Source organism: Ooceraea biroi, chromosome 10 (genome assembly GCF_003672135.1).
Source record: "Ooceraea biroi isolate clonal line C1 chromosome 10, Obir_v5.4, whole genome shotgun sequence".
NCBI lineage: Eukaryota > Metazoa > Arthropoda > Insecta > Hymenoptera > Formicidae > Ooceraea > Ooceraea biroi.
In genome coordinates this window covers 5,113,894-5,141,727 of record NC_039515.1, presented here as the reverse complement: position 1 = coordinate 5,141,727, position 27,834 = coordinate 5,113,894, and the positions used below count along the sequence as shown (strand labels likewise).

The window sequence follows — 27,834 nt, the reverse complement described above, 5'->3', positions numbered from 1 at the left end:
CCCGCCAAGATTTACGGTGTCTATGGGGAAGAACTTTGATAATACGCGCGCCGAGCGCTTACAGGGTCCGGGGATCTCTCGCAGGAGCGTCTGGCGTTTTCCTCCCGGCCAAGGAAACGCATGACCGTACGGAAGCGGAAGAAGTATCGTCAGGAGACACAATGTCATGGCTCCCACGATATCATACTGGCAAAAAGGGGAAATGAGACTTGGCAGTTTTACCATCGAGCTCTCTTAAGGGGGTATTCTAGTGTAAAAGCGGAATTTGTATGCTATTTTGGTGAATTTTTTTTGAAAAAAGTATAAGGTTTTTTGAGGCAGGGTTTTCCCTGCTTATTCATACATATTTGGTGTATGTTTCCAAATTTTTGTATTAGACAATAACTATAAATAAGCGCTGCACATGATATTAAATAAGAACATGAAAAAAAACAGTTGGTCCATGGTTCCCATGATTTCAGCTGTTCTGCTCATCTGAAACAAAAAAAACAAAGAGATTCTTAATTAGTATGAGTGTGGCTATAGCAGGTACCAGAATGAAAAAAAAATGTTGAAAATTTAAACATGACTTCATCGAGAAAATTAAGTTTCGATTTGTGCCATTTTTTTCACCATTGAAGGGCTGTAGAAATTCCAAAAAACAATATTTCGACTTGATTGTGGTAGGGGCTATAGCCACACATATACTGAAGATGTGTGCAAAAGCCTGAGTCAATTGATTAACTGGTTTTTGAGATATCATGGGAACCAATTTGAGAAACATGGTTTCGAGAAAAACACGTTTAAAGTTTTTCATACTGATTACATAGAGATAATGTTACTTACGATCAATCGGCTAGTCCAGGGCCATACAGGGGACATTCCTCTTGTTCGTAGAAGTCCTGCAGAGCTGATCTCTCTTCCCTGCGATTCATTCTCTGATCTCGAGAGAAGGTAGTGGAGCGCCGCTCCGAGCGGGTGATACGAGCTTCGTTCCGGGAGTTTGCGTACATCACCGCTTGCTGACCAATACTAACTCCCATCACGTTCATAAGTTTGAAAATTGGCATAAATCCTTTATTGAAAATTATAACTGCCAGGAATGTTGCTATTTCAACAACTTTCACGCCAGCATGGAGATGTTTTGGAGCAAAAGTCCAAATCAATGAATTTAGAGATTCATTGTACTATGTAACCTGTACTATACAAAGGCTCCAATTCAAATGTACGACCTTCAAAGAATAACGATCTTCCGATCCTACCTAAAATACTAACACAATGCTCTGTTGCGTGCCGCGCGGTCCAACCGCCGAGCGCGCGCCAGAGGTTATTTTCTATTAGGTGCTATTACTTTGTTAATTTTGCGAATCGGGCTAAATCTTCTCGCAGACATATTTTCCATACCATATACTTGCAAAATATGCCCAAAAAAAAAAATTCGATTTTTCTGACATGCTACACTAGAATACCCCCTTAACGCGAGCGTCGTTTCGAGCGGTAATAAAAGTCCGCGGTTATATTGCCGGCCATTGTTCCCACGATTTCACGCGATTAGGCCACCTCTATTCGCCCGGATGACCGATCTTTAGCGCCAAAATGACATACTAGAGAAGATATGAAATGGTAGATAAAAAGCATCATACATGTATGAAATTTTATCTGCCTTCATCAATACACTATAGCGCTGACATAAGATAGGAAGAGCGCGATAGCGCTATTTTCTCACTTGAAGCAGGAAAAACGCGATCTCTTTGGCATTCGAAGAGCACTCGAGAGCAGCGCGTTGCCCATTGATGAACGCTATCACGAACTCGTCGTGCTCATGATTCATATTCTCACGTGATTCTCGTAACGACGGTGCAACTTGCACGGTAATTCATGCAAAATCTGATTTTCCGTAAGTGTGTGCGTGCGTGCTGGTGTGCTCGCGTGAGCAAACAGCCTGACGGCTTCGATCGCCGCTTTTCGTGCGTGTAGAATTATCTCGTCCATTACGAGCACGCGAGCCATTACATTATATCGGGCAGCGCAGGCAATTACCTGGAAATTGGCCCGAGAGCCATTTTCAAAAATTTCTCCCGTCGTCTTCGGAACACGTCCCGTTCCTCCAATTTTTCTTCCCCCACTCTCTCGAAGCTCATTTGCTACCTTAACGCGAGCGTGTTCCTCTCGCCTTATGACGCATCCTCGCGTAGACGGGAGAAAAAGTTTCGTAGGGATATTGGTCGTTTCTAACGAAATAAACTGGCCTTTCTTTATATGGGAAGCGTATTACATGAGAAGCGATTTCTTTCCTTCATAGCTTTCGGATAATCGACGCGAGTTTTCCAGATACCACTCGTCCGTCTCGGAAAACTTTATTAATTGCGTAAGTCCCGCAACTGTCTGAACTCTTCGTTGCTGATTAATCGCGCGATCGGGAAAACTTTGTACATGAGATTGCATATGAATAAAAATATCGCAGGATATTTTTCTCTCTGTCTCATTTAACGAAGGTAATTTTCTGCTTTCCTCGATATAAAATAATAATAATAGTAATAATAGTAATAATGAAATGTGCTCGTGTGATTTAGTGAATGCAATTCTTGCTTCCACTTTTATTAAATAATCGCGCGACATTGCTTAATAATCACTTGCTGTTCTCCGTGTTCGATCGCGAGATATGAGTTTGTCGGGTTGACTGGATAGTCATCGATCTCTCGTTGACGGCGGGTATACGTCGCCATATTTTTAGACGGCGCTCTGGCAGGTGAGAGATGCTGGAGACGAGTCTATTTCCGAATACTTCGGATTCCGCGGATACGTCGGATAGCTGACAGTTGGATGGGCTGGATGAACGTCACTCCCCGCCGCATTAGTTGGTTATTTCCGTCGGCGGGATTATCGATCGCCGTTTCCGTCAATCTTGTTAAGTCGTTAAACCGCCCGCAAAATGCATAAATTGAATTCGTCCTCGGCGCTCGATGATCGCGAAATTTGCAAAATTTCCAGATTACGCTTCCGTGAAGAAACCCGACGCGCGACGACGGCTGAATTGTCGGCGAACATTTTTTAATAGATTCGTAATCCGGAGCTTGACGCTATCGGATTATCAGTGGAGTAACATTTCCTCGCGAAAGTAGCGAGATTCGGGATGCAGAACCGCGTTTGCCAGTTAGTTGGCTATTCACTCTGCGCTATCTGTACGTGTGCGCGTCTTGATACACTCGCTTCGTCATTTCAATATGTGGAACACGTCCGTGCATCCTATATATGACACGCGACGCTCGTGATTTGACAGTGGAAGAGACAGTCGCCGTGGATAAACGCACGTAATATATATGAGGGTGGGAACATCACAAGCACACACATTGCACCAAAACTCGTGTATCATTCGTGCGGTTCCCCTTCACTGGAAAACCCCGTGATGTCGCGAGCGGATTCCGATGTCGGAGGAGATCCCGAGTTCTCCAGCCTCCATGCCATCGGTTTATCGGCGTTTGATTATTTATGCGTAAAGTACAACTTTGCGGCGCGAGTCTTGCGAAAACCGCTGAAATCTCGTGTACGCGAGAATTCGTTGGGCTCTCGATCGAAAGTGCGCTTTATCAGAATACAAATTGTACTCGGCGGCGCATCGCAGCATGCAGTTTGCGCTAGGCGCGCGGACTAATGAATACGGGCTGCGTATCCAAACACGGGATTTAAATGTCCGCAAACACCATTAACCGGATAATCCCGACAACGACCCCCATCGGCGTCCGCCGACCGTGGACCAAAACGATTTATTAAAATTCTGGCCATTCCCTGGTCGCCTCGTTATCGCGTACTTGCGAACATTCGTCGCGGCCGTGCACGGTCGTCATTATTGCGAATCGATTCGTGATAAATCCCCATCAGTCTATTAAGGGGGGATTCTCATGTAAAGAGCCAAAAAGAAGCAGATTTTTCGGAATTTTTTTTCAAGAACGTATTTAGTCAAAGGATCTCAAACTTTAATAGTACATCAATACATGTAAAGAGAATATAAAAATATTTTTTTGGTTAAAAAAAACATATATATAAATATAGGTATGGACGCCGCCTTCAGCGGCTTCGGCGTCGCAGGCGTCAAACGGTGTGCAGTCTAGCATCCGCTGTAATGGTCTGAAACAGAATATTCAACAAAATTTATTAATTATAGATCATTACGCATCGTTTGAACCTCATGAAGCAAGAAAAAAAACCAAATTGAAAAGAATGGCGACATTTGAAAAAAATGCTGTTTTTTCATTAAAATTTTCATTGTTATTGTGAAACAAACATTATTTACTTTAAAAATTTTTGTTGTTTTTGAGGTTCATACGATGAACAATATAATTGTCTACATGTAGAGCCCCGAAAGAACCCAATCGGTCTAATATTTTTTTAGTTATCCTGCACACCAGTTTGAAAAAAGTGATTTCGAGAAAAACGCGTTTAAAGTTTTCGGTTATAAAAAGTAATGCTTTTCAATACTTACAGTCCTAATCGGCGATTCCAGGGCCATATAGTAGGCCTTCTGCATCCTCGTATAACTGCTGCTGTTGTAAATTCAGTTCTTTGCGAGCAGTTCGAGCTTCTTTCGAGCTACTGAGGCTTCGTCGCTCCTGTCGCCGTATCCGCGCGGCGTCATACGAGTCTGCATACTCCTTACAATGGGTACCGATCTTTAGTTCTAATGTGTCCATAATTTTTAAAACGGCGAAATAGCCTTCGTTGAATAATCTTGCAGCAATATATGCGGCTATTTCTACTGTTCGGATGCCACAATATAAATATTTCGGAGCCAAACGCCAAACACACGAATTGAAGCTCTCGTAAAAATTTCCTGCCTCAGCTATACAAGTACGCGAAGGTATATCCCAACAAAAGAAAATCGTTGGACGTACACCTGCGAAGCTGTTTGTTACGTACGAGTGTATGAGTGAGGGCAGACGAGACGCGTGTCTCCGCTCCGAGCGCTCCCAGCTACCTACTCAACGCGCGGTCGAAAACTCGACTATAACTATACGTAGAGGTCGAATATCGATTTGTAACTTTAGGAACATATTTTCCACATGTATTAGAGTTGATTTAAGCAAAAAAAAATAGAATTTTTTGACTCGTTACATGAGAATCCCCCCTTAACGCGCGCCGGTGGACTCCCATTGATTGATCGGCGGCGGCGGTGGCGAAACACGCGCGGGATTACAGGAAGCAAGGATCCAATTATCGTCAAATAATGCACCGATAATTATTAGCTCGTCGCTCAGGTCTCGACCGACAGCCGTCTCGCTCATTAAATAAGAATCGACGCGTGTGGTCCACAGCATCCAGCTGATTCGCAGTCGTAAGTAGCATCCTTACTTCGGCCGCGCAGAAATTTACTCCTATCCCGGATACGCGTTTATCCTATGGTTTATCATTGGCTGTCACCGTCGCTGGCGAGGCTCCAAAAAACGCCATGGATCTTGACATTTCGACCGGAAACGTGTGTGCTGGTGGAGGACAGTTCGCGCAGTTTAATGGAGAGGAACGGGAGCGACCGACAAGTTTAAATGAATCTGTCCGCCGCAAACAATAGTGCGCGCGTACGCGCGTGCACGTCTCCGATGAAACCCAGGGAATCGTCCTGACGCCGCCGCGCGGATTTCTATAGGCCGGCTCTCTGTGAATCCTATCGGCGGCCGACAGTCGCGAGCGAGTCAGACAATGCATCTCGCGGCCGTTGCGACGGCTGTCAGGATGCCGTTCTGGATGTCGGACGAGTTTACGCGTTTAAATTACTTTTTCGAGAGAGAAGGAGAGAGAACCGCGTATCGCGACAGATTTCCTTCAGTGCTTAGAAACTCTTCATGGAACACTGTCAACGTGGAATTCGACGTGCAGTTATTGCTTTCGATTGCGTCGCGTGATATGTTTTTCGGGAACGAGATTGACATACGATATGTAACCATCGTTATCTTTATCTTCTTCTTCCCCTCTTTCCTGTCTCTTTCTGCTTGCGCAGCCAATTTGGAAAATACAGCGAGCAATTAACGCCGAAATTCTACCGTGCTCAAATATTAGCTCGCCCGTAGTACGTGGTTATTACCGATCGACGCAATCTCTCAATTAGCACGTTTGACGGATTTCCCGGAGGAAACGCGAGATTTCCGCTTTTGATGACACAAGCGCGAACCAGAACGTCGGTCCACACTATATGATACTAAGCTCCGTAAAGAATCTTTTATTAAAGATATTCGTGCGTTTGTTGCGGCGCAACATACAATCCGTCAGTTACTTGACACTCGCGTTATAACGGCTGCGATGTTTTCAAACGCTGCAGCACACAGTACAATTTCGAAGCACCGGCGGTGATCATTGGCGAGCTTCGTTCCACCCGCGTAGACCCGCGGGCGTTCTTTTTTTTCCGCACGCCGCGGCCGTCGCTACGAGCTCGATAAAGGTCGGACACTACGTACATGCGGCGGGCGCGACCATGTACATCCACGTCATTCGCATATATTGGTCCTGCCAGCCGCACACACGCACCGTATGTACCTGCCATGCACACGCGTGAACCTGCGTTATGTAATGCTGGATACGCGTTTCGTGCGAGAACAGGTGGAATACGAGCAATACGTACGCACCGACCGACAAGGAAAGGTTTTTAGGTGTTACACTCGGATTTAAAAATTTTTTTGCATGCAGGTAGGGAGGTCCCCAAATAGAAGACAAATTATAAAAGTAGCGGCCCAAATGCATATTTGCGCGCTATGTGCGCAATTTTCGATGTTAGGTTAATTACTCAAAAATGCTATTTCCAATCGAATTCTTTACATTTTTTATTTCACCTAATGCACAACGCTTTAAAAAGAAATCAAAACCAAAATTAAAACTGAAAGGATTAAAAACCTCCCTTGACCAGATCTTTTATGTCCTCGTTATGGATTCTGATCAAATCTATTTAAAGTCGCATACAATAAATCACGCAGAAAAAGCAAACTACGATTTGCGCAATGTACAATTATTCCAAATTGTGTGCATTGGCAGTTGCAGTAAAAAATTAAAAAAGTTACGATGCAAATACCATTTTTGAGCAATGGACCTTTTATACGCACTGTGCTCGCGCGGCACGAGATTACATTAGACGCTCGTATTTTCTAAACACACACACACAAAATTATTCAAAGCAATATAAATGTGCATTAGGTGAAATAAAAAATGTAAAGAATTCGATTGGAAATAGCATTTTTGAGTAATTAACCTAACATCGAAAATTGCGCACGTAGCGCGCAAATATGCATTTGGGCCGCTACTTTTATTTTTTTCTTCTATTTGGGGACCTCCCTACCTGCATGCAAAAAATTTTTGAAATCCGAGTGTAACACCTAAAAACCTTCCCTTGTGAGACCTTTTTCGTTCTCTGCCGAAACATTCAGTGGATCGACTTCAGGGGGTCGAATCGTTCCTTTAAGCAATACTCGCGCTGCTATGGGGGTGATACATTTCCATGGCAAACGGGTTCTCCGACGTTCAAACATTCTTCAATGCGAAAAGTCTGCGCGTTGGTAACGCGATTGAACGATTTTTTGCAAGTGGTGTTTTTTGGAGGTAGCAAGGATAAATGTGATTGAATAAGAACGGATGATCATTAGCCGCGCTCAGTGTAATTATAGATCGCCTCGCTGTTATGTGATTACGGTTAATTAATGACGGGAGGATTAATAACGCGGATGCATTGAGATCTCAAATGCCGGGGAGATGGATCGTTTACACATGATCGATCAGAATTTCCTCCGGAGGAAATGGAGTCGCGGGATCCACGATGTTTTGACACGGCGCGCTTCATCCTTTATTGCCTGACGTGATCGTAAATCGTCGCCGCGGCGAGTTTTCAATATCTTCCTGCGATACTGCAATATCTTCTTGTCCGGTGGATCGTAGAGGTATCGTAAATTTAACATGACCTCCTCGTTGCATACGAGGCGAGGTACCAGCCGGACTCTTCCGGAAGAACGCCGCGACTCTCAATTCCGCTTGCAAATCGCAAGATCACCGTTAGTATTATAAATCTTTATTTATATATACACATAAAATTACGTATGTATCATTTATATGATAAAATGTGAAAGGTTTTTTGAAGGTTTAACAAACTCGATTTCGCGTGGAACACATAAAACTTACCGAGTCCTCGCTTAAGGAAGAGAATTCGTATCTATGCGTTACGTCTCGTTGCATTTGCGAATCGAGATGATAATTTCGCGAAATCGAAAGTTGTGCGAAGACGCCGAGACGCGAAATAGTGCAACGTCGAAAAACCGGCAATGAGACGAGGAGCGAGATGTTCCTGGCCGAGATATTTATCCGAACTCGCCGTCCCTGCCGTTGTCCTTGCCGTCGTGGACGCGACAAGAAATTCGCCCGATCTCGTTTTGCAAAACGACGAGCGCGCGCCACGGAAACTTTATACGCTCGGCTTTACGAACTGGAACCGACCTTCGCCGACGAATCTTTCGTCGACGTCCTATCGTCGCGAATAAAGACTGCGTCGCCCGCTCGAGAGCAATGCAGTTAATAGAAAATCCTGTGGAACGGCGTTTCCCAAAGTGAATCAACCGACGAGTTCGCTCCGCAACGACGGAATCCGCGGTTCGATGTGAAATAATTTTCGTACGAACGAACAAACGCACGGGCGTAGCATCTTTTGAACGAGACCAGACGCAACGACGAAAGTTTCAAAGAGATTCGCGATCACTCTGCGTTATCACGTAATCTTTCGGGATGTCATCCCCGCCATTTCAGGACATACGGGCGAAAAGTAGAAAAGAACCGAAATATCGACATGTGGAAATAAAAAATATATTGGTTCCATTCGATTCTCGTTTCATCTGCGATGGACGATTGCCGCGCGATGTGTGCCTTTCGACGGGCGCAATGGATTCTTTTTTTCCACGCTCGATTTCGTAATTGGAAAAGTTACTGTGGCTGGTAGCAATTGATACACAAACGGAAACGCGCTCGATCGCGACCAGAGTGTAATCTGTTGTTGCTCTTTTCCTATTTTATTTTCATTTTAATGACAAAACCGACAATCCCCTGCTCTCTTAATGACAGAGTCGGCTGCTTTCGATACAATTCGAATTCGCTTAACAAGGTTACCTAACTAAATCCCGCCGTTGTAATCCCCGATGGAGGCTCGCAAGCGGGACTGTCGGGTTAAGTCGGGAAAGTTTTCAATTATCGAGGTTTCGTGCGATCCACTTTGTGATTAAAGTATCCACCGCTTATCGGTCGCTGCTGGAGGGCCGCGAATAGTGAATCGATCGCGCGTTTCCAGCCGATGAAAACACGAATTAACCGACGAGATTGCATAACTTTGGCGATTCAGAGTCGCGCGGAGAACAATTACGAATTTCCGTCGATTGGAAACGTATCCACAAGAGCGTTCGTTACATCTCGTCGATTTGTTGATTCCGTCTATAATTCTCGCGTTAAATCGCGGGATCGCGAAACGGCGCACAGTCCAGAGTTGCATCCATGACTCCTGGTTTTGCGGATCGCAAGAGGCGGCCAAGAGAAAAAGAGAAGTCGGGGATCACGCGCGACCCAATTTGATTACCAGCCAATGTTCCGGCCGCAAGTATTGCCATGGTGCTAACCATGTTACGTCGTGCGTTTAGACGCAAAGTGCCGTACGCTGCATCTCCGTCCAAAGTGGCCCGCAAGTTCGAACAACTATTCCAATTAACAGTAAATACGTACGGTACACGAGCTCGAACGACTCGTCTTCTCGCGAGGAGGACGCCAATGGTTTCCCGTGGAACCATGGTTATACCCATCTGCGAGTTCCATCTGCGAGTTCCATCACTCGCGCCACTTAATTCTTCGGACTTGACAAATGTCTCTCTCAACAACTGTCGAAGTGAATTGACTGCGTTTCCTGCTTGAGTATACTTGTCGTGGCTTCTACCTTGGTGTTTCCGCACTGAGAAAAATGATTTGATTGTATCAACAAGACGTATCTGATAGAATGCATTTTGGTTAAACTAACCAAGAATTTCTAGTTATCACGATAGGACTGGATATTTTATAACTAGAACGTTTGATAGACTGTACTATAAGAATTTGGTTAGTATTTTCCAGTTGGATCTATAAAACTTCTAGTTATATTACACTAGACATAAGAACGAACGAAGATGCAATCAGAATTCTGGTTAATCGCAGGGCACTCCAGCAGCATTCTATTGTTTCGTGTCGGGCGTGTTGATCGGCACGGACGGCACGTTTTCCTCCTGTAGTGAAATGAAATTAGTTAGTGGAATGGCTGGTGAAGTGACGGCGGATGAAAAAACGTGTTCTCTTCTTATATTTGTTTATACAGGGTGTCCCGTAATAATCGCCTAACCTCTCGTGTGCCAATAGAGCAGATCGAGATGAAGAGAAAAGTCCCATATCATTTTGCGATATTCGCAATAATAATCCTATACCTCGAGCGGCTCGGCACTCGCCTCCGCGCGCTCTGGATTCGCTTGACTTTAATATGCAATATTTCGATTATTATTGCGAATATCGCAAAATGATACGGGACTTTTCTGTTCATCTCGATCTGCTCTATTGGCATGCGAGAGGTTAGGCGATTATTACGGGACATCCTGTATAAATATCAACATGATATTTCATTTACAGCAATCCAAGAAAACTCACGGTAACGAAACAGAAAAACGTTTCTTTTCACTAAACAGTCATGTTAATTTAACTAAATACGTTTAGTATTATTATCAAGAAAATCTGGTAAATTGAACAGGAAGGAATTAATCATGCTCATCTGGTAATTCCTAAAGGAATTCTGATTCGTCCATTTTCCAACAGACAAACTGGTTGAACCTACCAGATTTCTAATTAATGCAACCAGATTTTTTTTCAGTGCGTTTGACGTGCGATTATTATCCATGTGACACGTGATAAATCTTTATTTTTATTGCTCATTAGAAATTTAAATCGCAATCGATTTTACGATGTACTTCTTTTCAAGTTATCAAAGTGCCGAGCTTGAATTTTCATTTCCGTAGATTACGACACGATAGTTATTTTATCGCGGTGTAACGGTGATGGACATATATTGGGATACCTTGGACGTTTAAATCATCTATTTAACAATTTGCGATTTCCAAAGTGGAATTTTAAATAAAACGTAATTATCGTGCTTCCAAAATGTTTTTCAGAAAAGCGAACGGAAGTGCCGATAGGAAACGCGATTATTCTAGTTATAACATAAAGCTTGTGAAAAAGAGAACGAAGCTGAAAAACGGTGCTTTGAACGATTTATCGACGTAGGCCGACGTAATGGAAGGTTATATCTCTCCTATGTGACGCATGTTGAACGATATTTACAATGAAAATCGTGGTTTGCGGAGATCCTGTCGAGATGCATATTACACAAATCGGAGACAAAGGAGATAGACAAAGACAAAAGGAGAAGGGAAGTTTACAAAGAGAGGGAGAGAGGGAAACGGTTGCTACGTCAGAAAGTGGCGAGAGAAGCCAGAGAGACGAGGGGAGAAAGACGAATAGCCGCAGTTCGCTGCACCTGACTATTTATAACAAATCAATAGGTGCTGGCAGACGGTGCGTTCCTCGCGTGCATAGTATTTCTTGCACTCGCAGGCGGTCCTCGCGCACCTGCGAATGCGCCTTAACTTCACAAGTAATCGAGTTCCCCTTCTTATCGTGCACGTGATCCGGCCGTTACGTAAATGTATAATTTTTCCGTGATCTGTCATAACTTTTTCCTCGTACTTGACGAAAAAGGTCGTCACGCGTTTTTACGCGGAGATGTAAGACCGAATTGCATAAGACAGGGTCTGTCGAGCGATCCAGGAACGTGATATGTTTAACCGCGATCGGTGACTCACTATTACGCTCAGTCCTAACACAAAAGCTACACCCAAGTCTTCGTCGCAGTGCATTAGTCATCAGAAGGTTACCAGCGGAGATAAATAATCATTTTGCGCTAATTACCAGTAATCGACCGTCGTTATTGCTGACCGCGAAACTGCCCGACCGGTTTTCTGTCCTCGAGTCGCAGTAGCAGCAATTCTTTTCGAACTGACAGACGCGCATCGTGTCGAGACTTCGTTCATCATCGTGCGTTTCTGATCTCGCCGCGTAATTCATTTCTCTGATCTAACAATAAGTGAGAAAGAATTCCAGCTGTAGAAGTACACCCACAGAAAAGATTTCTGGACTTAATGCTATTACTCTTTAATCTATCATAAAATAAGATCGCTATAGCGACAATCATATTTATTATTGAAAAGAAGCATATTTTAATCTTGAATAGAAAATTCGAAAATCTAGATTCAAATAATCTTCGTGCTATCTCATTCATTTTCTCAGAAGGATTTAGATACAAATTTGTAGCAAGTTCAAAATATTCTTGATTTCAGAATATTGTGAGATCTAAAAGATATCTTATTCTATTCTTGTAAGAGAATTTGTAGAATCTGCACAAAACGGCCAATATTTATGTGTTGCAATCGAAAATCGGGAAAGTGTTTCTGTTATTTACAATGAATAAGTGCAATACTCTACAAGAAATATTAAAAGATATGGAAATGTCTTATCCCGAATCTTATTTCTCAAGTAAGTATATTGTATATACTTACTTACATTTCCATATCTTTTAATATTTCTTGTAGAGTATTGCACTTATTCATTGTAAATAACAGAAACACTTTCCCGATTTTCGATTGCAACACATAAATATTGGCCGTTTTATCGGAATAAAGGACGCAGAAACGCCGAGTCGACGAGCGACTGTGAGAAAATGATGCGTCGATATCGACAAAGCCTACTATAAAGTGGCGCTAATATCAAATTATTCTACATACAAGAATATATAAGCATAAATTTGTACATGTTACTCTTGTCTGAAGACAGTAAGACAATGTTATTTAATTCGAGAGAGAAGAATAGAAATTACTGATTTAAATTAAAAGTTGTTTTACTTTCATATTTTTTATACTTGTAATACGATTAAATTAGTCAAGAATATTTTTCGTCTTGTTATCAGAAATCCTTTCTGAGGGTGTAGATACCCCAGCAATTTTCTTTCTCTGTGAAGGAACTTTACCTTCGAGATTTATCCTCGATTCGTTCATCCGCGGTTTCGTAACGATTACGCGATACCAGCTGCCGCGTACGTGGGGTAGTTTTTACCATTGTCTTCAATCACGCGACGGTTCGGCCAACGAGATCAGTGGGGGAAAACGCCCGAAAAGCTCCCTCTCTCATTCGATTGCGCTCCGGTTGTACTCGCGCGATTTCCTACGGAATCCGCAGGCCGCGTGCTATTCTTGCGGTGTACCGAACTGCTCCGCAGACGGTACGATGAGATTAGTGTTTCTTCGTGAAGCGATACATCGCCCAGCGTGCGTGTAACTTACGTTCGTGTGCGAGTGCTCCGGTCAGAAAGCCGAGTTTTTCGGAGCTCCCACGCTGGAACCGAAACGCGATTTATTACTCCGTAACCGTCACAATTTCTACGCGCATTCCGGTGAGAGCCTGTTACTTTACGGCACGATTAACGTTTAAGATATCAGCGGATGTCATAATATATCTTTTAAAAGTTTTTTGAAAACACCGTCTCGCCTTAAAGAATAAATAACATGTCGAGATGAAAGATTTCCACTTTCTCCCTGTAGATTTCGCAAGATACATTCTCCAATACTCGGAGGGTTGTAAGAAGTTTGAAGGTCTCCATATATCCACCAGGCACGCGATTCTCTCGTGTTTCTTGCGGTTGTCGTGACCTATCGAACCAATCGCCATATTCCAGCTCGGGTCAGTTGAAGTGGACGATTCTAGTCATGCGACGAAACGTGCAGCAGTGAGTCGTAGACTTTTTCTAAAAGATCATCCCCTGCATTCTGCGCGCGTACCGCGCGCGTATCGTGCACATCCGACATGTTCGCCGCGATGGTGTTGCACAAGCACAGCAAGCACAACAATGGGAACCACTCGAATCATCATGCGAGCAACAACAACTCCACCAACTCCACCAGCAATAATCTCAACAACAATCACATCAATAACAACGTCAACAACGTAAACCAGACGTTCAGCACTCGGGCGGTAAGTGGAATTGCATTCTCATCAAACGTCCGGTCTTCCTATTTCGATTTTTCTTATGAATAATGCGCTAAGAAAGATTTTTTTTTCGTGCCGTATAAACAATTGGGAAACCATCTAAAATTGTTAACAATTTTATTGTCGCTTGTTACGTCTTGTACATCTTGGGATTTATTAGGTTGGTGCAAATGAAATGGCCGTTTTTCTTATTTTAAACTTCTCACCTTTGTAGTTCACCTTTCTTCCGCGCCGACAGCGCTGTATGTATACTATATCAAAAGTACATTTCCCGCGCGTGAATTTGTATACATAATCTGACTTTTTTAGTAGGATATTGATTGTTGAAATTCATGTTTATGTCAAGATGGAAAATAAGGAAATTCGAATAATTTCTTTGTACGAGTTCAAACTCGGTCATAGTGCGGCCCTGGCAACGCGAAATATTAATACGGCTTTCGGCGAAGGTTCCGCGAATGAAAGAAGAACGAGGCGTTGGTTTGAAAAGTTTCGATCTGGAGACACAAACCTTGACAATTTGCCTCGTGGACATGCACCTTTCGTCATTGATGACACTATTTTAAAGGACATGATCGAAGTATTAGGTTGTTCATTAAGTTCTACGGTTTTTTTGCCCTAAATTAAAACATAAATCTATTGTACTTACACATTTATTCAATCTAGAATGTATTGTCCATCTTGATCGACCACCTTCTGCCAACGTTCTGGAAGGGACATAATGCCGCGTTTGTAGAAGTCGCGCGACTTCTGCGCGAAAAAGTCCTTCAAGTACGTTTGAATATCGTCCACTGAATTAAAGCGCTGCCCGTCGAGATTGTTTTGGAGTGACCGGAACAGATGGTAATCCGACGGCGCAAGGTCTGGGGAGTACGGTGGGTGCTGCATGACTTCCCAGCCAAAGCACTTCAACTTCTTCTTGGTCACCAAAGCAATGTGTGGTTTGGCGTTGTCGTGGTGGAAGACAACGCCCTTCCTGTTCGCCAATTCCGGCCGCTTCTCCGCCACTGCCTGCTTCAATTTTTCTAACTGAGCGCAATGCTTCTCGGCGTCGATGGTCTGACCGCGCGGAAGCAGCTCGAAGTACAGGACGCCTCGCCAATCCCACCACACACTCAGCATCACTTTCTTCGGATGCAAATCCGCTTTGGCAACCGATTGTGACGACTCACCCGGACCGCACCATGACCGCTTGTGTCGAATGTTGTTGTATACCACCCATTTTTCATCTCCCGTGACCACCCGTTTGAGAAAGGCCTCCAGCGAGTTCCATTTCAGCAGGGATTCACAGATCATGACGCGGTCCAAAATGTTCTTTTCGGTGAGCTCGTGAGGGACCCAAACATCTGCTTTTTTCGACATCCCAAGCCGTTTTAATCGCTGCGCAACCGTTGTATGGGCGATGTCGTAGCGCTCCGCGATCTCTCGCGTCGTCAGGTGTCGGTCTGCTTTGATTGCGGCCACGATTTGGTCGTCGTCAGTGGTGGATGGACGACCGGAGCGAGCAGCATCGGAGACGTTCACATCTCCGGAACGAAAGCGCGCGAACCAACGCTGACAAGTGTCAGCGCTTATGGCCGAGTCCCCGTACACGCCACATATCTCACGTTGTGCGTCCGTCGCTTTTACTCCTTTGCGGAAGAAAAATAGCAAAATGTGCCGAAAATGCACCTTTTGATCCTCCATTTTCAATGAATAGCGCGTACACACAACACGTCAAAACACAACAAAGACTGGCGAAATGTCAAGCGTTGTCTAACCTGTCACGGAGTATTCGGCAATCCGCGGTTCAGGCGATGCATGCTATCTTTTTCAATGGACAAACGCTATCTTTCAAGAAAACCGCAGAACTTAATGAACAACCTAATAGATCCGACATTAACAGTTCGAGAGGTTGCAGAAAGGCTCAATGTTCATCACTCAACTGTCGTCAGACATTTACGAAAGCTGGGAAAAGTGAAGAAGTTGGATAAATGGGTTCCCCATGAATTGACGGAGAGAGACAAAATAAGACGTTTAGAAACCTGCATTTCTTTGCTTTCCCGGCATAATAATGATGGAATATTGCACAGAATTGTGACGTGCGATGAAAAATGAATATTATATGATAACCGTCGACGATCTGCACAGTGGCTGAATGTGAATGAGCCTCCAAAACGTATGCCAAAGCCGAACCTTCATCCCAAAAAGATTATGGTTTCAGTATGGTGGTCAAGTAAGGGAATCGTGCATTATTCATTTAGCAAACAAGGTGAGGCTATAAACGCTGATAAATACTGTCAGGAAATTGACGTTACGTATGCAAACCTGTGCGCTCAACAGCCGGCATTGGTCAATAGACATGGTGTATTGTTACTTCACGATAATGCTAGGCCACACGTTGCAAAAAAGACCATAAAAAAATTATCCGAGTTAAACATCGAAGTTCTCCCTCATCCTCCTTATTCTCCAGATATTTCACCGACTGATTATCATTTGTTCAAACATTTGGATGGGTTTCTAACTGGAAAAGTTTTCCAAGAAGAAAAGCGTGTAAAAGATGCATTCCATGAGTTCATCGGCTCTCGTTCTTCAGATTTTTTTAAACATGGTATTGATGCACTTGTATCACGTTGGAACAAATGCATTGAAATAGATGGAGACTATTTTGATTAATATAGTAAGTGTTAAGTTTGTCAAATAAAGCTTTAAAGTTCAAATTCAAAAACGGCCATTTCATTTGCGCCAACCTAATACTTACATTTCGCAAAGAAAGCTTACGTCTCGGTTGTACAAATGTTTTAAAGAGTATCTTAAAGGTTGGCACTCTTCTTTCAATTCGATCAAACGGGGTCTTTTACGAGGGCGCGTTCCTCACGCGGAGAATTATTTTTGCAGTCGCGCAAGAGAATCGCGGCGTATCGCGAGTCATTAGATGCAAATTTCGCGTCTATACCGACGCAACCGTATCTCTTCGAGCAAACCAGTCCCGTGGGATGCCGGTTCTTTCGCGGGCTTCGGCAAGATTTAGAAGGATTTTTATCAGCCGAGCGAGAAGACTCCGGCAGGGATGCTCCTTTCGGTCGGGCTGAGAGAACGCGGAGAAAGGAAAATTTTTCTGCTCGAAGGGAAATCACGTTTACGGCGCAAAGGGTGGTTCTTATCTCTCACATTGCAGTAACGATCCCGAGAAGGAAGCGCGGCGATTTCGCTGACGTCGTCGACAACTCGTCCCGCGGAATGCGGCGGCGGTCGCGAATTTAGTCTTACTTCGTTCCGTTTTATCTCCCTCTGTCGTTCTCTCATTCTATTTCCCCGCGGCTCATCTCCAATGTTCGTTTTTCTCTTCGTTTCGTCAAAAGTGGCAAAGCGGCGCGGCAGAGATTCCCGGCGACGCGAGGTCATCATTTTTCTCTTTGTTTGTACCCTTTCTTCACAGGAAATTGCCATCGCGAAGAAGATGGTGAAACGCCGTGGGCAGCTAAGACGAAAATTTTCATTAGATCCCCTTCCACCCACGTTAATCTCGTTTAATTCGCGGCAGCTGTGCGGCAAGTCACGCGCGGGGCCGGGCGGGGAATGATAAATTGGAAACTGAAAATTTAAACGCGCGATTGTAAACGCGCCGCCGCAGTTAAATATAAATGCCACCGCATGTGCACAGTATTATCCAACGGTGATAGCGCTACGGCGCGGATTATATCGGTTTAATATTTTAGGATTTCCCCGCGAATCTTCTATTTCGTGCGGTTCGTTAAAGTGGCGCAAGGTATTTCAGTTTCAATTTCCCAGGGTACACTCGACTGAAAGATTGGAAATGGAGAATTCAGCGAGTGGTTGATATCGAAATACACCGAAATACAGCCGAGGAGTGGTGAAAGGGCAAGAGGGGAAAGGGCGGCGGTTGCCGTAACGCGATGTGACAGAATTTGCTTCATAGAGAAGTGGTAAAGCGTGACGAGTCTCGACAGGGATATAGGATTTATTCTGTTACGCGAAAACTGTTATTTTCTCTCTCCTTTTTTGTTGAGAATCGATATATCAATATCTCAATAATTGTTTTTTTTCTGTACCGTTTTATTACAACCGTCGAATTTCTTCTGGGAAAATAGCCAAAAAGTTACCGCTTGTATTTTTCCTGCATTTTTATTTTCCTCATAGACGCGTTTGATTCATCATCGTCACGTTATCCTCGCGATTTTTTGCGTAATGAGAAAATGAAACTTTGAACTTTCACAAGTCCCGCGCTCGTCCATTTATTTCCTCTCCGATCATTTCTCTCCCTTTATTTCTGTTACCATTGCGGTTTATTATTCCGCGGCGCGATCTGCATCTTGTTTGCCGTTCGGCGGGCGGTTTATTTTTTGAGCAGGCAGAGGAGGAGGATTACGGATGAGTTAATTGCATCTGTCGGTCCATCCAGCCGCCAAGTCGGAGCTCCGAGAGGGTTGTATGCAAATGAAGTAGCGAGATTAAGTCCTTTGTGCTATTCGGTTCTGCACATATTAAAGGACGTTCGCTGCAGAAATACTATAAATTAACAACTAGATTAAACCGCCCATCGCCTAGCAGCTTTGTGCCCTTTCATCTGCCTGTTCGTCTCCCTCGTGTCTGATCGGCAAATCAATCGGTGAGACGCTGTCTGGGCTTTTTGGAATATTTTGTTACCTTTATGTCGGAAAATAAATGTGTTTTGAAGTTGGATAAAATACGATACAAAATCACGCATAAGAAACCATAAAAATGGCTGATGCAATTGTAATTTCGTTACAATTTTACTCAAATCTTGTGTACCAAGATTGGATTGGGTTGTTATAAATTTATTATCGATGCCATGTAATCATAGTACAGTCGTGTCCAGTTCACCCAGTTTATTCCCCAGTTGATTTTCTTTTTCAAGGATATAGAACTTCGTAAGTGGCTAAATGAACTTTGCCGAAGAAACAAGATTCTCACGTAGTGTGGTCCCTTAAACGCGTGCGAAGGGTCGGAGCGCCTACATAGTGCAAGAGACTAAAGCAGTTAAATATATAAATTCGAGGTGAAGTGGAATAAGCTCGTTTTTGCTCGGAGGGAGGCCTTCTTCGTGCCTGCGGGCCGATTCCCTTGTGTTTCACCGTACCTACCACCTATTTATCTATCTATCTACCTTTCGCCCTTCAGTCTCTCCGCGTCGTTTCTCAACCACCGCGTAATTCGATTTCGTGGCACGGCGAGACTTCGCTTTGTGCGACTTCTCAGGCCCTCGCCGGCTTGAAATAACTTCGTAAAGGGTTTCGATCACCCCGGCCCGCTGCGGCTAGACGTGTATCTAACGCATTATATCAAACGAAAGCGACCAACGAGGGGATGTCTGACGGACGCGGAAAATCGGAAGCTACGCGATTCCAAGCGTAAAAATACGATTTACAACTTGACGGTTCGCTTTGTCTCAAAGCTAAAATTTCAAAGTAGGTTCTGTAGGAGCGGAAAATAAGAAAATTAATGTAAAGGTAATAAAAATGTCAATGTAAGGAAAAATAACACAAAAAGATAATGTAAAAATATTTATTTATTATATAAAAATTACATACATATGATACATTTTGTTTGATGATTTTGATACATCAAATATCGCTAAAATAGTAAAGGATGCCGATGATTAAAAATATCAGATATGATTAAATGCTGTCTTTGATCCTAAATGAAAGTATAAATGAACCGAATAACAATAAAACCCAATCGGCTGAAGATGAAGAAAAAAAGGGACTTCGATTTGTGCTTTTCAGGACATAGCGACCCTATTACGGGAGATCAATAAACTATTATCCCAGAGCCCGGCAAACGTATGAATAGTCACCGGATATCAATATTTTCTTCGTAATAAATATTCAAGAGACCGGACTGAATTTTCCCGAGTACGTGTCATCAATTCTCCCGCTCTACTGAAGATTCTATCGAAAACGCATCCGGCATATTGAACGCGCGAAATTATGGATTTCCGTTTGCGTTAACGATTTCATGCGGAACGTCGCGTCGAAGAAAAGCCGTTTGCGAAACGCCGATGCCGTTCCATTAACGCGTCGGCGAAGCGAGAGAGACGGGATCCATCGGTCTGAAAATTCACCCTCGCCGACATGCCCACCGGCGCGGCGACAGGGAGGGACGTTGCTAGCCCAAGGGGGAGGAAACCCGGACGACCGCATCTCGCCCGCGTTGCCAAGGTTATGCTTGGACAATCAATGGACCCAACTGTAATCAGCGCGATTATAAACGGTGTTCGCTTAACGCGCCGCCGCTCGCCGTCATTAATGTCCGACAAATTGGCCGGCCATGTCGTGCTTTTGCAAACAGCCGGTGCTCCGCCGCCCGATAGAAAACCGCCGTCATTACGGGATTGATCGTCATTTCCGGGACGAAAGGTGATTATCAGCGGCGCGCCGGCAATTTCGAGAACGGTTTCGCTCGCTTCGCTATTCTGTAATTAGCTCGTGAATTAGTTAGCTTATGACGCGTCGTCCATCCGCGCTTCTGCGACTCGTTGAATACTTGATGCGAGTGACACCGGCATGATCAGCCAGCGCGTTATCGTTTGTGAACTCAACATAGCGTATGCTATTTTACCATGGATTCGAACAACATGTCAAAAGGATTAAAATAAGCGCCGCACAATAGCCATCGAAATAGACGTCGGTTTACACGCGACACCGATACTCTTCCCGGCCTCGGGATAATAAAACAGCGAGGAGGGCGGATCACGGCAATTATTTTACGGCCATCATAACGGTCTCTTCTCCATCGGTTTTATACAGACATAAACCTCGAGGCTTCGATACAGTCCCACGGCGACGAGTGTTGCGCCGTCGTCTTCCATTATGTACTACCGAGAGCCAACTTTCGTATCCATAAAACACACGAATCCTTTTCTGCATACTGCCGTATCATCACGGATGTCGCATAAATGTCACTATGCCATCGTATTACTCGGCCCCGCGTCGTCTGGTGAGGACAAAATGCTTGTATTCGGCTACCGGGAATACATGAATGGCTGATACGAAAATGTCGCGTTTTGGTGATCCGCAGGCATTTTGATTTCACCAGACCGTATCTCGATTCCATCGAACATTTAAATGTCGGATTTACTCGAACGTCCCTCGGTGATCCGAGTACGTCTCGGAAATGCTCGCGATTCGTCCTGCCTTACATTCCTTCCGAGTGAGTTTCCATATATTCATGTAGAAACGTTTTTGCACCGAGTTCCGCAATTTGACGCGTGATCAGATCTGCATTCGCGTTTCATCGCGCCTACAAAAAACGGGATAAATCTATCCTTGCTGCGATTTATTTTACATGACGGGGTGGGTTTACTCGCGCGCGCGTTGCACCTGATAAACTGTTAAAACCGGATGAACAACCGGTGCAGTCATAGATTGGCACGTCGCAAATCGAGAATGCTGATATATTAGGGGTGTGATTTAGTTTTGAGGGTTTTTTTTGCTCAAAAACGCATGTATTTAAATATGATAATGAATGAATACCTTAATCAAAATATTTTCCTTTCTTTTCTATAACTTTTTCCCATCTTTCTGGCAAGAGATGGATTCCACCACGATAAAATCACTCTTCTTTTCAGTTGATCCATTCGTCGACGAATTTTCGCACTTCTTCCAAATTATGAAAGTGTGTATCCTCTAAAGCGTCTTGCATCGACCGGAACAAATAATAATCGCATGGAGAATACGCGGGGTGCGGTAAGACTTCCCATTCAAGCTCTAATAGTGTTTCTTTCACTGATAACGCAACGTGAGGTCGAGCGTTGTCACGAAGAAGAATCACTTTCCGTCGTTTACTCGCAATTGGTGGTCGTTTTTGGTCCAATGTTTGCTTCAACTTGTACAACTGGTGTCGATAACGATCAGCCGTGACAGTCTCATGCGGATTTAACAGCTCATAGTACACTATCCCACTAAATACAGAGCATTACTTTTGAATCGTGAATATTGCGTCTCGGAGTGGATGTGATGGTTCGCCTGGATCCACCCATGATTTTCTGCGTTTCGGATTATCAAAATAGATCCACTTTTCATCCCCAGTAACAATCCGAGACAAAAGACTCTTCTTTTTTTGCCTGGCGATCAACGAAATGCAAATGTTCAACCGGTTCGCAATGGCACTTTCCGATAATTGATGTCGAACCCATTTCCCTTCTTTCTGAATTTTTCCCATTTCATGTAAATGTTTGGTAACTGTTGTACGATCAACATTTAATGCTCTGGCAAGAGATGGATTCCACCACGATAAAATGACTCTTCTTTTCAGTTGATCCATTCGTCGACGAATTTTCGCACTTCCAAATTATGAAAGTGTGTATCCTCTAAAGCGTCTTGCATCGACCGGAACAAATAATAATCGCATGGAGCAATGGAGAATACGCGGGGTGCGGTAAGACTTCCCATTCGAGCTCTAATAGTGTTTCTTTCACTGATAACGCAACGTGAGGTCGAGCGTTGTCACGAAGAAGAATCACTTTCCGTCGTTTACTCGCAATTGGTGGTCGTTTTTGGTCCAATGCTTGCTTCAACTTGTACAATTGGTGTCGATAACGATCAGCCGTGACAGTCTCATGCGGATTTAACAGCTCATAGTACACTATCCCACCAAATACGGAGCATTACTTTTCAACCGTGAATATTGCGTCTCGGAGTGGATGTGATGGTTCGCCTGGATCCACCCATGATTTTCTGCGTTTCGGATTATCAAAACAGATCCACTTTTCATCCCCAGTAACAATCCGAGACAAAGGACTCTTCTTTTTTTGCCTGGCGATCAACGAAGTGCAAATGTTCAACCGGTTCGCAATGGCACTTTCCGATAATTGATGTCGAACCCATTTCCCTTCTTTCTGAATTTTTCCCATTTCATGTAAATGTTTGGTAACTGTTGTACGATCAACATTTAATGCTCTGGCAAGAGATGGATTCCACCACGATAAAATGACTCTTCTTTTCAGTTGATCCATTCGTCGACGAATTTTCGCACTTCTTCGAAATTATGAAAGTGTGAATCCTCTAAAGCGTCTTGCATCGACCGGAACAAATAATAATCGCATGGAGATTGCTCATTGGTCCGGAGAATACACGGGGTGCGGTAAGACTTCTCATTCAAGCTCTAATAGTGTTTGTTTCACTGATAACGCAACGTGAGGTCGAGCGTTGTCACGAAGAACAATCACTTTCCGTCGTTTACTCGCAATTGGTGGTCGTTTTTGGTCCAATGCTTGCTTCAACTTGTACAATTGGTGTCGATAACGATCAGCCGTGACAGTCTCATGCGGATTTAACAGCTCATAGTACACTATCCCACTAAATACAGAGCATTACTTTTGAACCGTGAATATTGCGTCTCGGAGTGGATGTGATGGTTCGCCTGGATCCACCCATGATTTTCTGCGTTTCGGATTATCAAAACAGATCCACTTTTCATCCCCAGTAACAATCCGAGACAAAGGACTCTTCTTTTTTTGCCTGGCGATCAACGAAGTGCAAATGTTCAACCGGTTCACAATGGCACTTTCCGATAATTGATGTCGAACCCATTTCCCTTCTTTCTGAATTTTTCCCATTTCATGTAAATGTTTGGTAACTGTTGTACGATCAACATTTAATGTTCTGGCAAGTTCTGAAGTGGATTCTGTTGGATTTTCGTCGAATAATGCTTGCAAATCTGCATTTTCAAGCTTTCTTGGTTGTCCCGAGCGTTCTTTGTCCTTCACATCAGTATCACGACTTTTAAAGCGTCTAAACCAGTATTCACACGTCTTAATTGATGGGGCAGAATCACCACAAGTTTCCACAAGAATTCTATAACCGTCAGCCGCAGTTTTCTTTTGATTAAAAAACAAAAGCAACGCATGTCGAAAATGCTGTTTCGGAAATTGCATTTTTACGATGATATAAACACGACTGTTATTGCATCTATTGCTATAATGCTACTAAATGTCATGGATAATGTCAACACTGTAAGAAACAACAGTTATCGGAAACAGCTATTGGAACAAACTGACACTACAGCCATCTGTTGCAAAACCCTCAAAACTAAATCACACTCCTAATATTTGTCGTTCGGATAGTATACATCCGATATTACGCCGACGAACAATCGATCAGTCGGTACTTCGAGCGGATACAAAGCTTCTCGTGCTCACGGACGTGTCTCGCTATAGACGAACTTGGGGAGTTCGCTGGAGCAGAGAGAACGAGGGGTAGTAGCATGAAAGGGCGCGTGTCGAATAACGGGTGCTCCGGCATCAGTCGGCGGCGCATTTTTGGCAAACGTGTTCGGGAACTCGTTTGGGATTTTCTCCCAAGAAGATGATTGCTCAGGGAGCGACGTGCACGTTCGATTCAGCTCTTTTTCGGCTGTCCTCTTCAACTTCTTTCTCTTCCGCCCGCTCGATTACGATGATGCTCTTGCCTCGTTGCATCTTCGTTGGTCGTTATCGCCGCTGTCGTAAGTCCGCTCAAATTCATCTCGCCACTTCTCGTTGGCACGTTTGATGAGTCTGGCTTACGGTAATGCAGTCCTCGTGATGCAACGGAGTACAAATTGCACCGTTCCTATTATAGCAGCTGTTACACATGACGCCGCATGTGTTTCTGCAACATACGGAATCTTACATATTTCATGGTGCTTTATGGAAGCGAAAAACGAACAGCAAATCTCTTAATAATAGCTTGAAACTTTGATGCTTGTTTCTACTCTCGTGGAAGAATTTCGCCGTGGAGTAGCTAGCGCGTTTTATGGCGCGCGAGCAAAAAAGGAGAGTTTCGAATAAACCTGTGACAAAGAATTCCCTTTTTACGGGAAAGCCTGGATCTCAGAGAAGCCGATGCATCGGTTAATTAGCTGGTCTCGCCGTCGTCGGGCGTAACACCGTTAAACACTTACGTTGCCGCCCATTAATGCACCCTACGTGCACTTCCCGCCGTTGGTCGCCATCAGCAGGAAGCTGCCCCGCGCTGCACCTACGATGAGGAGTGTGGAGGAGGGGACCAGAGGCCGCCTAATGGTAACGATGTAATGACCTTACCGGCGCGGTGTACCTTCCGGTTACGAGCTTCCTGATGCCGGTGGAGACCGCTATCGCCGTCCCAGGTCGATCGTAAAACTCCAACTTGCCCGCCTTGGAAAGCAACGAAACAGAGCCGGCGGTTTTATGACGAAGAACCGCGGTTTTCGTCTAAAGATTCCCCGTTTACGAGTAATCGCCGCTGGAGGGACTATCCCGAATATCTTTTACGAATCTGCAACGAGAGAAAAATCTCATTTCGCGCGATTCGATGGTGAGCGACGTAAAAGAACGTAAACGGACATTATTAGTAGGTTTATTCGAAGACATTTTACGAAAAATATCTTTACTGCAAAAAGCATTTGCTTTTGTAAATTTGATGCAATGTTATATGCAAATTACTATAATTGTTGTTGATTTTTCGGGATGGATTATTCCCGGATTTTCGGTTTTATCTTTCAGTTTTTCTCGACTTCAAAATTTATTCTTATGACGTTTGTGTGATTTTGGATTCGGCGAATGCTAAATCTTGTAGCTTGCGGGTCGTGCAGTCGCCAAATCTAATTCTGGTTCCCGAATTGTTGTATCATACGATCGTCTCGAGTCGAAAACGATTTCATTTATTATTATCTTCCATGGATTCTACAGTCGAGAGAGTTCTTCTTTCTATCTAATTACGGTTACTGCAGTGCAATGATCTCTGAAGGTCCATAATGCAATAAATGTCTCGGAAGAGAGAGAACGTTCGCCTCTTTCTTCTCCTTGACACCACGTTTATGTAATTTAATCGCAGAGGTCTTTCAATTATGCTTTTGCAATGCGATAGTACTCGGCGTTATTATTGCTCGAGTTACGTGATCGTTTTTGTTTGACGTTTTTATCCACTTCCCTTCCCCTGTACTGCTTTAACGTCAGAACCTATTTTATGCATTTTGCGGCGGCCCCGCTCCATTTTTCCCGCGAAAACTCGCCTCGAGGTTTTACTTAAGGTAGCAGCAATTTTCGACATGTCAATCTTCCTCGGCGAAATGGTCCATTCGGTTTCCCGTCTCTCCTCTCGACCCATCGTTCATACCGCTACACCATCTCACTTCACCGTGACGATGCGCACTCAACTAGACAGCCGGTTAGGGTAGATACACATGTAGCTAGATAAATCTAGCGCAAAAAGTATCGCTATGAATATATGTATGTACGCACGCGATACACGGCGATGAATCACGCGAGGGTGAATTCGAGGGATACTCTGCGAGACGGAAGGGCACCACTTTGGGTTTTTTTATCCGCGCAAATTTATCGTTGACGATTCCGTTAATTTATAGATACAAAAATAATTGAAGCACATACATTGTAGCGACACAAACAGGCAAGTCGTCTCTATCCTATCCCGCACCTAATCATTCAGAATCACGTTCACCATCGCGCAATATCGACCGTTGCACCGTCGCGCGACGCATTTGTGCGCGTATTCTTCGCCTGGATGGACGATAAGTGACCGAGTTCGTAAGTGCATGCTGCAACTCGAAGGGAGACCTTCGGGTCTAACGAGAGCAGAACGGGAAACGTGACGTGCCGAAGTGACGCGTATTCTTACGTCAGTGCACAGTAAAAAATAAAATGTTAATTTTAACATTTTTTGCATGTCCCAGAAAGTCCACTCTAAATTTTAAGTTAAAGTAACTCATTCGTCATATGTTACTTCTTGACAAACTAGAAATGTTAAGTAATTAACACAATACTTTACATTTATTTTTGTTATTGTAACTTTAAGTGTGATGTAAAAATAACATGCAAAGTAATTGAAAACTACATGGAAGAGAAGTTACAATAACTCATCAGAAAAGTTGATAGAACATTTTCGTTCGTACAATATGAACATTTACTTTTTATGTTATATTAACACATGATAGTAATTATTTCAACTTAAATTATTTTTGATAGAAACATTTAATTTTAGTAAATTTGATTATTTTATATGTCAAAGTCCATGATTATTTGAAGATTTACTTTAACTTCTTTTAGAATGTTAAACTGACTTTGTGACATGTTGATTGTTTAAAATTATTGTGTTAAAAGCATTTCAAATAATATTCCATCTCTAAGAGACATACACAAAATGTTAAGTTATGAAGTTAACATTAATGTAACATATAAAATTGTTATAAAATTAATAACATATCAGTTGTATGTTAATTTTACATTGAAGTAGTAATCAAAACATGGCAACACAAGAAAATTTTAACATATGGACGCACAATTTTTAACGGTGTGTGCATTTGGTTCCCTCGTGTCTCTTCCGCGCGAGGAGTGCTTTTCGAGCGTACATCCGCATTCGGTGCCGATTCTTCGCTCTTTGCCGCGACCTCGGGAAAAATCTAATATCCCATCCACTCGTCTTGGCATCCTCGCCGCCACTTCCATTCAGGGATCTCCGCGGAGGCTTGGCAGCCACGAGATTGGCAAGCTTCCGGCTGCCCCGAATAAGAGCCCGGCGTTCCTATCGGTATTCCATCGCGCTCGACCGCGGGTGTCATCAAGTATTTACTAACGGTTGCGGGCCGGCATGTTTTATTTGTCGGAGCATCATGGGAACTGCAGTTCTCGCCGTCTTGAAGAGCACGCTGCAAACCCGAGGTGTAAATCTTACTCTTCGAAATTGCCGATGCGCGCGGCGTGTCCCATAAATCATGATACTGACTAGCCAGGGAACATTTATTATG

At 43.7% G+C, this 27,834-nt stretch overlaps 1 long non-coding RNA gene and 1 pseudogene across 1 annotated transcript; one reads left to right on the top strand and one right to left on the bottom strand.

Annotated features, from left to right (window-relative positions):
• Positions 1–3,913: 3,913 nt before the first annotated feature.
• On the bottom strand, positions 3,914–6,669 carry LOC105277925. Its single transcript, XR_893697.3, has 2 exons — positions 4,460–6,669; positions 3,914–4,104 (listed from the first exon to the last, which is right to left on the bottom strand). It is a non-coding gene; the product is annotated as an uncharacterized LOC105277925 (long non-coding RNA).
• A 9,212-nt stretch (positions 6,670–15,881) lies between these two features.
• On the top strand, positions 15,882–19,793 carry LOC105278188 (annotated as a pseudogene).
• Positions 19,794–27,834: the final 8,041 nt, after the last annotated feature.